At 35.7% G+C, this 10,894-nt stretch overlaps 2 long non-coding RNA genes across 3 annotated transcripts; both read right to left on the bottom strand.

Annotated features, from left to right (window-relative positions):
* Positions 1 to 348: 348 nt before the first annotated feature.
* LOC127984434 (uncharacterized) lies at positions 349 to 2,676 on the bottom strand. Its single transcript, XR_008160600.1, has 2 exons — positions 2,165 to 2,676; positions 349 to 1,165 (listed from the first exon to the last, which is right to left on the bottom strand). It is a non-coding gene; the product is annotated as an uncharacterized LOC127984434 (long non-coding RNA).
* A 1,021-nt stretch (positions 2,677 to 3,697) lies between these two features.
* LOC127984534 (uncharacterized) lies at positions 3,698 to 6,082 on the bottom strand. 2 transcript variants are annotated; one of them, XR_008160613.1, is made up of 5 exons: positions 5,932 to 6,082; positions 5,187 to 5,218; positions 5,000 to 5,093; positions 4,811 to 4,918; positions 3,698 to 4,725 (listed from the first exon to the last, which is right to left on the bottom strand). It is a non-coding gene; the product is annotated as an uncharacterized LOC127984534 (long non-coding RNA). The 2 variants fall into 2 exon arrangements; XR_008160612.1 differs by lacking the exon at positions 3,698 to 4,725 and having other exon boundaries at positions 4,779 to 4,918.
* Positions 6,083 to 10,894: the final 4,812 nt, after the last annotated feature.

The following is a 10,894-nucleotide window of genomic DNA, read 5'->3' as shown; positions in this document are numbered from 1 at the left end:
TTAACCATGCAAAATGTTACTAAGTTATGAGCACAGAAAACTAAACACATCAATTCATAGATTACACAATATAAACAATAGAAAATTTTTGTCTTAAAGATGGGGAGATGGTTAATGACGTTATTAGTGAAAATTATAAATAATTATCAGTAAACTTGTTGATACAACATAATTTAGTGCAACAAAAAATACATGATAAATAGATATGAAACAATTCAGCAGATACTGCACAGAGATTCTGCACAAAGTAAAACTGTGAGCGTCGTATAAGAGGCTCCTGGTATAAATGTCTGGTGGTGATGTGCTTTAATTACACGACATGCAGGAAAAAAATTAGGCTAATTCATGCGCACGATTTTCTATTTCATTCCCTCGATTTGCTAAAATGTGTACACTATTTATACATCAAGAGAACGAATTAGTAAATTGTGCATACGATTTAGCAAATCAATGAAATGTAAAAGTAATCGTGCACGTTTTAGTACATAGAGGGAATGAATTAGTAAATCATGGACATGATTTCTTTCTTTTTCTTGCATGTCATGATCAGGGCTCTGTGCTCACTATCAGAGGATAAAACTAAACAATATAACAATTACCAAAGAACCATAATTTTTGAGCTTCTCAGAAGAAAAACATTCATAAAGCGTAAAGATATGAAAAATAAACAATATAGAGATTTCTAGCATCTCTCCTGTATTATTTGTCCCACCCGAAAAAACAAAGTTTTTTAAGAAAATGAGCATATCGACTTTCTCAGAAGAATCTGTGATCTGTGATTACTGACTGTGGAGAAGACTCTTTCAGACAGTGCTGAGGAGGCAGAGTTAGGTGCAGGACAGCTGATAGAGAAGAGGAAGAGTGTGTTTCTTACCCCAGCAGCAGAAGACAGGCTCTTCTGAGGGAAGGACAGGAGGCTTGCAGTGTTGTGCTGTAGAACAAGGCTCCTTCTCAGCACCTGATCTTCTTCAGAAAAGAGTTCCTCTAGTGTAGAGTCAGACACTCAGATTTCTTGCAAACTGGAATCTTTTAATAACATTTAGCATATTATTGTAGTCATGTTCATTGTTTTTATTATAACACATGGCAAGCTTATAGAAAATTGTTAAACATGTTCTTCCTCCTCTTCTTCATCCTGGGCCTGCTGTCAACATCCTTCTCTGAGCTGAAAGGGAGGATCATCTTGTTAATGTTGCTCATGTATGTTCACAACCAGTCAAAAATCTGGAATCTTTTCTTTATGGTTTTCAAGAGAAGTCTCTTCTACTCACCAAGGCTAGATTAATTTGATTAAAAAAAAAAAATTAAATTGTAAAAAAAAAAAAAAAAAAGAAAACAGAAAGAAAGAAATAACAGTTTTCATACTCTTTTTTTGAATATACTTAAACATATTTATTGAAATAATTATGAGGCAAAGCTGAATTTTTCAGTAACTTTACTCCAGTCTTCAGTGTCACATGATCTTTTTCATATACCGATTTGCTGATCGGGAAACATTGCTGATTATCACAAATCAGTTCATTTACATGCACCTAATCACATTATTGGCGCTATGATCAAAGTGTACATCTGCTCATGACATACATGATGTAAATCACATCTGCAGTTAGCTTACTACGGTTGTTAGTTCCACTGAACTCTATTGGTAAAGAAGGAACTTGTGACCAAAGTTGGTTTTAGGGAAACGCACCCCATATTAGAAATGATGGGGAAGAAAACTTAGCATTTCTGGAAAGTTGAATTTTTTCTTCATTATTATTTTATAAAACACATAGTTCAAAACATTGAAAAAAAGGTAATCTTTTGTAAAAAGATTACCCCCCCCCCCCCCCCCCCAAAAAAATAAAAAAAATAAATAAAATAAATAATAAATAAATAAATTTAACTGTAGTGTAGACAAAATGTTTGGGCAGCACAACTGTTTCCAACACTGATAATAATCAGAAAAATGTATTGAGCAGTAAATCATCATATTAGAATGATTTCTGAAGATCATGTGACACTGAAGACTGGAGTAATTAATGCTGAAAATATAGCTGTGCATTATAGAAGTAAATTAAACTTTTAAAATATATTTAAAACGTTTGACCAACTGTGTACATTGCTACATTTAAATGAAAACTCAACTTGTAATAAACAATGCACACATTCTCAAAGAACTTACATTCTGGTGATAACTTCCTTCCCTCACTGCTGTCAGTTCCCTTCAGTCATTCCCAGACCTCCTTGTTTTTAATCTTTCCCTCAAATCTACAGAAACAAAGATCATTTTATAAACAATTTGGATAAGTCACGAATTGCAATAGTTATATAACTATAATCACAATGCTAAATTATATATATATATATAATTATAAATATATATTGAATAGGCACACAAGTATCGGGATAGTATTGATTTGGCAGATTAGCATATCATCCCAGCCCTAGTTACTACAGTCAAATCAATGAAACTCTCTTCGAGAGCGCACAATAACTGATATTTAAAACTGTTAAAAGAAAAGGCTCAAAATACTGCACACATATAATACACAACAATATCTCTTCCTTTGGTGTTTTGAATATTTCTATGAGTAATGCTACACGCTGTGACTCTGTGTTGCTTTAAGTGCATCATTCTGCGCACTGGTTGTGTTTACGTGCTGCACGCTGTATAGGAGCCATTCCCTTTCGTATTATAATACATTAGCACAATGATAGATTCTTGTTCTGTCCCATCTACCACATGTTGCTGCCTTCATTACTGTGCTATACATTTAAAAGAAATGTATTTTACACACACATACATTACACACACACACACACACACACACACACACACATATATATATATATATATATAGACGGTTTCAACGGCAACAACATAAACAAACGTTACTGCACATGCGCGCTTTTGTGGACCTAACCTAACCGGTAGACTTCCAAATAGAATCAATAACAACAGCCAAGTCCCTCTAGAGTAGATATTTTTTGATAACAAACAAAATATGTTTGCTGCGTGGATCAGGCGGACTTGATGAAAATGCAAATTCATCCTTTGCCAGCAGGAGATGTTTTAAAGCATAGACATAAAGTGCGAGAAATAGAGGTTTCCCTGGTAACAGCTGTAAACAAAGCAGAGCTGGTACGCTCACACGCTACTCTATCAGGCATATAACATGCAAGTCTTCCTTCAGAAATACAGCTATATAAAAACACCTGTGCCTCGCTTTGATATTTAAACATATAAATGTTAGGAATTATTAAACGTGCAGTACGTAACGTTACTCATGTTTATTCAACGAAGCCTTTTTGAAAATCGATCAGTTTTAAAATTGTGGCGAGTCTCCAAAAATAAATAAATGTATGGGAAACATCCCGCAGCACAACCACCTGAGCACAACTTCAGTCTACTCATCACCTTGCCTTTAACTGCGTTTGTAGAAGGCACTGCAGAAGGCACAACACAGACCGGAAGTTAACTTAGGTCCAGGCGCGTGCATCCGATGAAACTGTCTAATATATATATATATATATATATATATATATATATATATATATATATATATATATATATATATATATATATATCTCAGTTTGAGACCAAAGGTTTGGACACACCTTCTCATTTAAAGTGTTTTCTTTATTTTCATGAAAATGAAAATTGTAGATTCACACTGAAGGCATCGAAACTATGAATTAACACATGTGGAATTATATATGGAATTATATACATAACAAAAAAGTGTGAAACAACTGAAAATATGTCATATTGTAGGTTCTTCAAAGTAGCCACCTTTTGCTTTAATTACTGCTTTGCACACTCTTGGCATTCTCTTGATGAGCTTCAAGAGGTAGTCACCTGAAATGGTCTTCAACAGTCTTGAAGGAGTTCCCCGAGAGATGCTTAGCACATGTTGGCCCTTTTGCCTTCAGTCTGCGGTCCAGCTCACCCCTAAACCATCTGGATTGGGTTCAGGTCCGGTGACTGTGGAGGCCAGGTCATCTGGCGCAGCACCCCATCACTCTCCTTCTTGCTCAAATAGCCCTTGATGACTTCAGTGTGACTCTACAATTTTCATAGTCATGAAAATAAAGAAAACTCTTTGAATGAGAAGGTGTGTCCAAACTTTTGGTCTTTACTGTAAAATATATATTTTACAGTTTTATATATATATATATATATATATACACACACACACATATATACACACACACACTTTTGCACATCCTGTCATACCAGTGACTGGGTGTTACTGCAATAGACTTTGCAGCATTAAGGTTAACGATTAATCGATTATTTGATCATTAATTTAAACGACGATCGATCATGGAAATGATTGAAAATTGACATCCCTACACAGAAGTATAGAAAATTCTACATTGATTTAAATTTTTTTTAGCAAAAAACGACACTGATATCGGATCAGAATTACTGTCTCTTCTCATAGTGACAGCCAATCACATTAGTTTTCTGGTATTGCATGCACTTGATTGGCTTGCGTCTGCGCTAGGGTATTTGCATAAGATGTTCTGACTGGAGAACGGCTGCATTGGCGCTTGAGAAGTCTTCAACTTCTATTTAGAATTAATTTCTAGAATTAATTTCACCATCCTTGACGTCACTTCATTTAAAAGTAAACGAGAGGCGTTGATGCCTGGATACCGCTGCACAAATCTTTCAACAACGAGAAATGTAGTTCCTGCACGGCCTTACATCCAGGACAGCAGAATGGTCAGGATGACCTGAAACACATAACCAACTGAAGTCAATTTAAAAGTATTTAGTCTTGCCTGAGTGATGCTGAAACAACCAGGTTTAGTTTTTCACCCAGTAGAAACTGCTTCCTGTGGAACAGTCTCCATGAAGAATGATCTCTTGATCCTGGATCCTTGCTGCCATCCACGCAGAGATGATTTGGAGGATATGTGGTTCTGTCTAAAGGGTAATGAATCAATGTTACAAGAATACTGATAGCAGCACTATTGATCCTGTAGCTTATGTAAATGTTTTCAGTACCGAACAAGTCAGGAACCAAATTAGTACCAGTTCTTGAAACCCATCTCTACTTGTAATAGTTGTCTTGTTGCTGCTGCCCAGACTGTCTCTTCCCCTGATGATAAATATATGTGTTCATTTTAAAGCAATAAATAATACATTTAAATTACTAGGTGGTAACAAATATATTTCCTTATAAGGAACTCACTGATCATGGACTCAACTGGTGGTTGTCAGGCCCTAAGAAAGTGAACAATTTGTTTACTTTTTGTGAAACGAAAGTATCAGATCAATTTGAGAATTAAACTAGCATTAAAAAGCATGCATGTGAAAAACACCATTAACACCAATAATGAACAGATGACAGAATTTACAAGCCTGCCACTTGAGGGAGAAAAGGGGAAATTATTAATCCCACATAACGTTACACTGAACATGATTTCGGCAGCCTCGGTCTAATTAACGTTAAACTTTATATTTAACGTTCTATCGGTTTATATTCAAGTTCACAGCATGGCTAGCATGAGCATCATCAAGCTCGAGCAGCAGGTATTCAAACAAACTAATTAACGTTACTACGGTTAACCATTTAATAATTAGAAAATACTGTATAGTTTATAGTGATAAATGTCAAATAATTTAAAACAGGTAAGGTTATATTCGATTTTAACAGTTACCGTTACCTTAGTATTAATAATTAGTATTAATACTGTATAGTTTATAGTGATAAATGTCAAATAATTTAAAACAGGTAAGGTTATATTCGATTTTAACAGTTACCGTTACCTTAGACCACCTCTGAGAATGCTTTTGAGCTAATTAACCAAACAGAGCATTTATTTATTAAATTGAAAGAGAAAACCTACAAAAATACAAAACACTACTCCTCTTTGATGGCATTTAACGTTATATCAGTTAAAATCTATGAATAAAAGTAGATTTACAGGACTTACCTTTCCTCCGTGTCCGTCCGCTGGAAGTTGACCGTTACAAAATGACGGGCACGCGCACGTCGCGCACTTCACTCAGAAAGTGACGTGCGCTGCTAGTTTAAGGTTTAAATGTTAATTTGTCCCGTACTCTCTTTCATTAACAAACATTATCACCATTTGCTCAGTAAATTGTTTATTTGATTGTTCTTAAACTGATGGCATATATATATATATATATATATATATATATATATATATATATATATATATATTAACATGCTTGATTAATTTTTTTGTATATTTCCCAAAGAATATGCTGTTCAAATGGTATCTTAATAATAATAATACATCTAGTGCAATAATATTAAAAGTTATCTGAAGACCAGCTGACCACGTCGCTACAACGTCCCCAATGGGACTAACTAGCGACGTCTTTTGAGTACATGCCCACAACGTTTCTGGGAAGTTAGCCAAGATTTTAAAAAATGGAACTTTACCACGACGTCCTCACAACGTTGCCATAAAGTAATGTCGCGCTGACCAAATGACGACTAACTGGCGACGTCCTCACAACGTTCTGTGTTTGCTGGGAATGATTCGCGATCCCTGAACCGACTCAAATGATTCGCGGACCCGCTACGAACTCTCGAACGGATTCAAATGATTCGCGATCCCGCTCCGAACTCCCAAACTGACACCAAATAACACGCCAGCGCTACTATTGGCTTAGTTCTCCACTGGTTTTCTCTGAGGTGGTGGGATCACATCAGATTGTGATTAATCTTGCAGATCATGACTTATATCTACTCTTCCTCTCCCTGCAGTTTGGTAATATAAAGATTCCTCCTTTGAACTCCAACCTCTTCTGTGGGTTTTATTGTTACTGTTGTATTTTTTAGCACATGATCCTCACTGCTATTTTTAGATTTAATTCATGTTAATTAACAAGCTGTTGTTGTGAAGTGCAATCATGAAAAGAGAGTGTGAATTAATTTAATAATAAATAATAAATAATTACTAATAATTACTGCTTTAAGGGTGATTCTTGCAATTAATTGTCAAATAGCTGAATGTGTTGAATTAGGATGATTAGTATTTAGATTTTCAGGTTTCCAGAGCAACATTAAATAAATAATGGGGATTCAAAGAGGTCAAATAATTTATAATAATTAAATAAAAATAAGTGGAATAACAACTTAGATTCCATGACACCATCTAGTGGAAGGTTTTATTATGTTTATTTGAATTAAGTTTAAGTTATTTTGTAAATAATATTTGACTATTTTCTTAATAGAATGAAATGTATTTTAAATCATGTTTACTATTTAAATTATGCATTAAGCAGCTTTTTTTATCAAAAACTGTTGTTATTGTATAGTGTCACACTTTATTACACGCAACATCCTCTCATTAGTCATTAATAACTATCATCTATTAGATGACTGTAACTTTAATGAGATTAAATTGAGATTTTCTTCATTTCTATTATTAATTAAAAAAACACCCAAGATTATGTTGCGAAAATTGTTTATTGAATGTGTATAAAAAGCAATGTAAAACATTAATTTTATATCCAACCATTCATATGCACTGCTGCTGTTATTATTTTACACATGACAATATCTTCATAAGCTGTTCCTCACAATACTGATGAGCTCAGACAAAACCAGCTCTGAAGACTTTAGTCCTGGATTCAAAATCATGTGGAAGAAGTCTTTCCATAAAGACTCGACGGGAACGCTGGAAAAACAAGACCATCACTAGATCAAACACTTCACCTGCATACATGATAAACTCACAACAATGACACATCTCACGCCCAAAATCACCTGATATTTTGAGATGCAAAAGATATATTTATAATATCTATTACTGTTGTTTTTATTTTAAAACTATTCATAATATATTCATTCATATATCACATTATTCTGCAACATTTTGTATTTGTAATTAAATTATTGTTTGTAACTTAATATCACATTTTAATCATGCTGATTTTTGGAGAAAAACTGAAATGACACTCTTCGTGTGATATTGATTAACTACATAAAATGATATAAATATATACATTTTCTAACCCCCATATCTTGAATTCTGTGATCATTCACATGCATTCATAAATGCATTTGAATACACTGAATAATGCAGTGAAAGAACGCACTCAAACTGCACACGCGCCACACGCACTAGTATGACTTCATCATGTAACTTTACATTAGCCTAGAGGCGTGCACTTTTTAGGCAAGATTTGTTTAGTTTTTGAATATACTTGATACTGTTAAAAGGCACATCATTAAAACAAAAAATAGGAGTTCACATATCACACCTAAACACGGGCTGAAAACATAATTAGAACTAGCTACTAAATTAGTTTAAAATGCCTATCCTTATACAGCGATGATTCGCGAACCCCAAACTGATTCAAATGATCCGTGGACCCGCTACGAACTCTCGAACGGATTCAAATGATTCGCGATCCCGCTCCGAACTCCCATACTGACTCAAATGATTCGCGATCCCCGAACCGACTCAAATGATTCGCGGACCCGCTACGAAGTCTCGAACGGATTCAAATGATTCGCGATCCCGCTACGAACTCCCATTCTGACTCAAATGATTCGCGATCCCCGAACCGACTCAAATGATTCGCGGACCCGCTACGAAGTCTCGAAAGGAATCAAATGATTCGCGATCCCGCTCCGAACTCCCATTCTGACTCAAATGATTCGCGATCCCCGAACCGACTCAAATGATTCGCGGCCCCGCTACAAACTCTCGAACGGATTCAAATGATTCGCGATCCCGCTCCGAACTCCCATTCTGACTCAAATGATTCGCGATCCCCGAACCGAATCAAATGATTCGCGGACCCGCTACGAACTCTCGAACGGATTCAAATGATTCGCGATCCCGCTCCGAACTCCCGAAACCTTAAAAGTAGACACTGCATTTAATGTGCATTATGTAAGGGAAGAAACGGGGGATGCATGCACAAAGTAAAACAGAAAGTCATTTTTATTTCTGAAATAAATAACAAAACATCTGAATAATACATTCAGAATCAAAAACTAAAGTGGCTTCTGCATCATAAAAGACGTTGTGTTGAGCCCTTAAAAATGTTCCTTTCAAAGCTTAAGTATGAAAACTATCAACAATGGACAACATAACACAAAACATTTTGAAATAAATAAATGAAAGCAATCTGAATTATTCAGAATCAATTTCGAGAAACATACATATACATATGTATGTATATATAAATGCAGTTAGAAAATGAAATCTATGTTCTCATGCTAAGGAGCTGACTGAAAGCCGGCGACTCCACAGTAGAGACAGGTGCATGTTTTCAACAATGTTTCACCTGTATGAGAAAAACATACAGAGAATCACTTAAGACACTTTGCTGTAGAACCATTCCACATAATAATATTCATTAAAACTGTATGTTAACACGTAGGAGCTTGCTGCATGAATCAGTGAGTAGGCTACAGTTTACAAATCCATGGGAACGGATTGCGAAAGTGTGCGCGCAGATTATGAATTCGTGGGTAAAGATTCAAAAACCGAGGGTACGGTTTACAAAATCTGAGCACGGATTGGGAATTCTTGGGCTAGGATAGGACTTTCGAACCAGAAAGACACAGCTTACGTGTGACTAAAAGGTTTTTGTCTTTATGCTCAACTAAAGTGAAATAATGAGCATATTTCCATTTTGAGAAACTCGTGTTGCTCTCGCCTTGACTCGCCATGACTGCCGCACACACTTGAATAAACGGAGACACGCCCACAGTGCGTCTTCGTGTTTACAGTGGTTGGCATCCACCAATCCTACAATGCGTCGCTGCTGCAAACAGGTTAGGCTGCACTTCAGTCAAAATTAATTAACTTTTAAAAAAGTAACGGACAATGCACCATATGGTAACGGAGTTAATTTATTTAAAAAAGTAATGCGTTACAGTATTAGTTACTGTCAAAGGTAATCGCGTTACTAATAACAGGGTTCTTTACTGTTCTATAATGACAAGAAGGAACCCTTTTGGCACAAATGTTCTTTAGGCTATTATTCATTCATATATTACATTATTCTGCAACATTTTGTATTTGTAATTAAATTATTGTTTGTAACTTAATATCACATTTTAATCATGCTGATTTTTGAAGAAAAACTGAAATGGCACTCTTCGTGTGATATTGATTAACTACATAAAATGATATAAATATATACATTTTCTAACCACCATATCTTGAATTTTGTGATCATTCACATGCATTCATAAATGCATTTGAATACACTGAATAATGCAGTGAAAGAACGCACTCAAACTGCGCACGCGCCACACGCACTAGTATGACTTCATCATGTAACTTTACATTAGCCTAGATGCCTGCACTTTTTAGGCACGATTTGTTTAGTTTTTGAATATACTTGATACTGTTAAAAGACACATCATTAAAACAAAAAATACGAGTTCACATATCACACCTAAACACAGGCTGGAAACATAATTAGAACTAGCTACTAAATTATTTTAAAATGCCTATCCTTATACAGCGATGATTCGCGAACCCCAAACTGATTCAAATGATCCGCGGACCCGCTACGAACTCTCGAACGGATTCAAATGATTCGCGATCCCGCTCCGAACTCCCATACTGACTCAAATGATTCGCGATCCCCGAACCGACTCAAATGATTCGCGGACCCGCTACGAAGTCTCGAACGGATTCAAATGATTCGCGATCCCGCTACGAACTCCCAAACTGACTCAAATAATTCGCGATCCCCGAACCGACTCAAATGATTCGCGGACCCACTACGAACTCTCGAACGGATTCAAATGATTCGCGATCCCGCTACGAACTCTCGAACTGACACCAAATAACACGCCAGCGCTACTATTGGCTTAGTTCTCCACTGGTTTTCTCTGAGGTGGTGGGATCACATCAGATTGTGATTAATCTTGCAGATCATGACTTATATCTA

Source organism: Carassius gibelio, chromosome B20, assembly GCF_023724105.1.
Source record: "Carassius gibelio isolate Cgi1373 ecotype wild population from Czech Republic chromosome B20, carGib1.2-hapl.c, whole genome shotgun sequence".
NCBI lineage: Eukaryota > Metazoa > Chordata > Actinopteri > Cypriniformes > Cyprinidae > Carassius > Carassius gibelio.
Note: the sequence above shows the minus strand (reverse complement) of the source record. Positions and strands in the feature narration are given on the sequence as shown.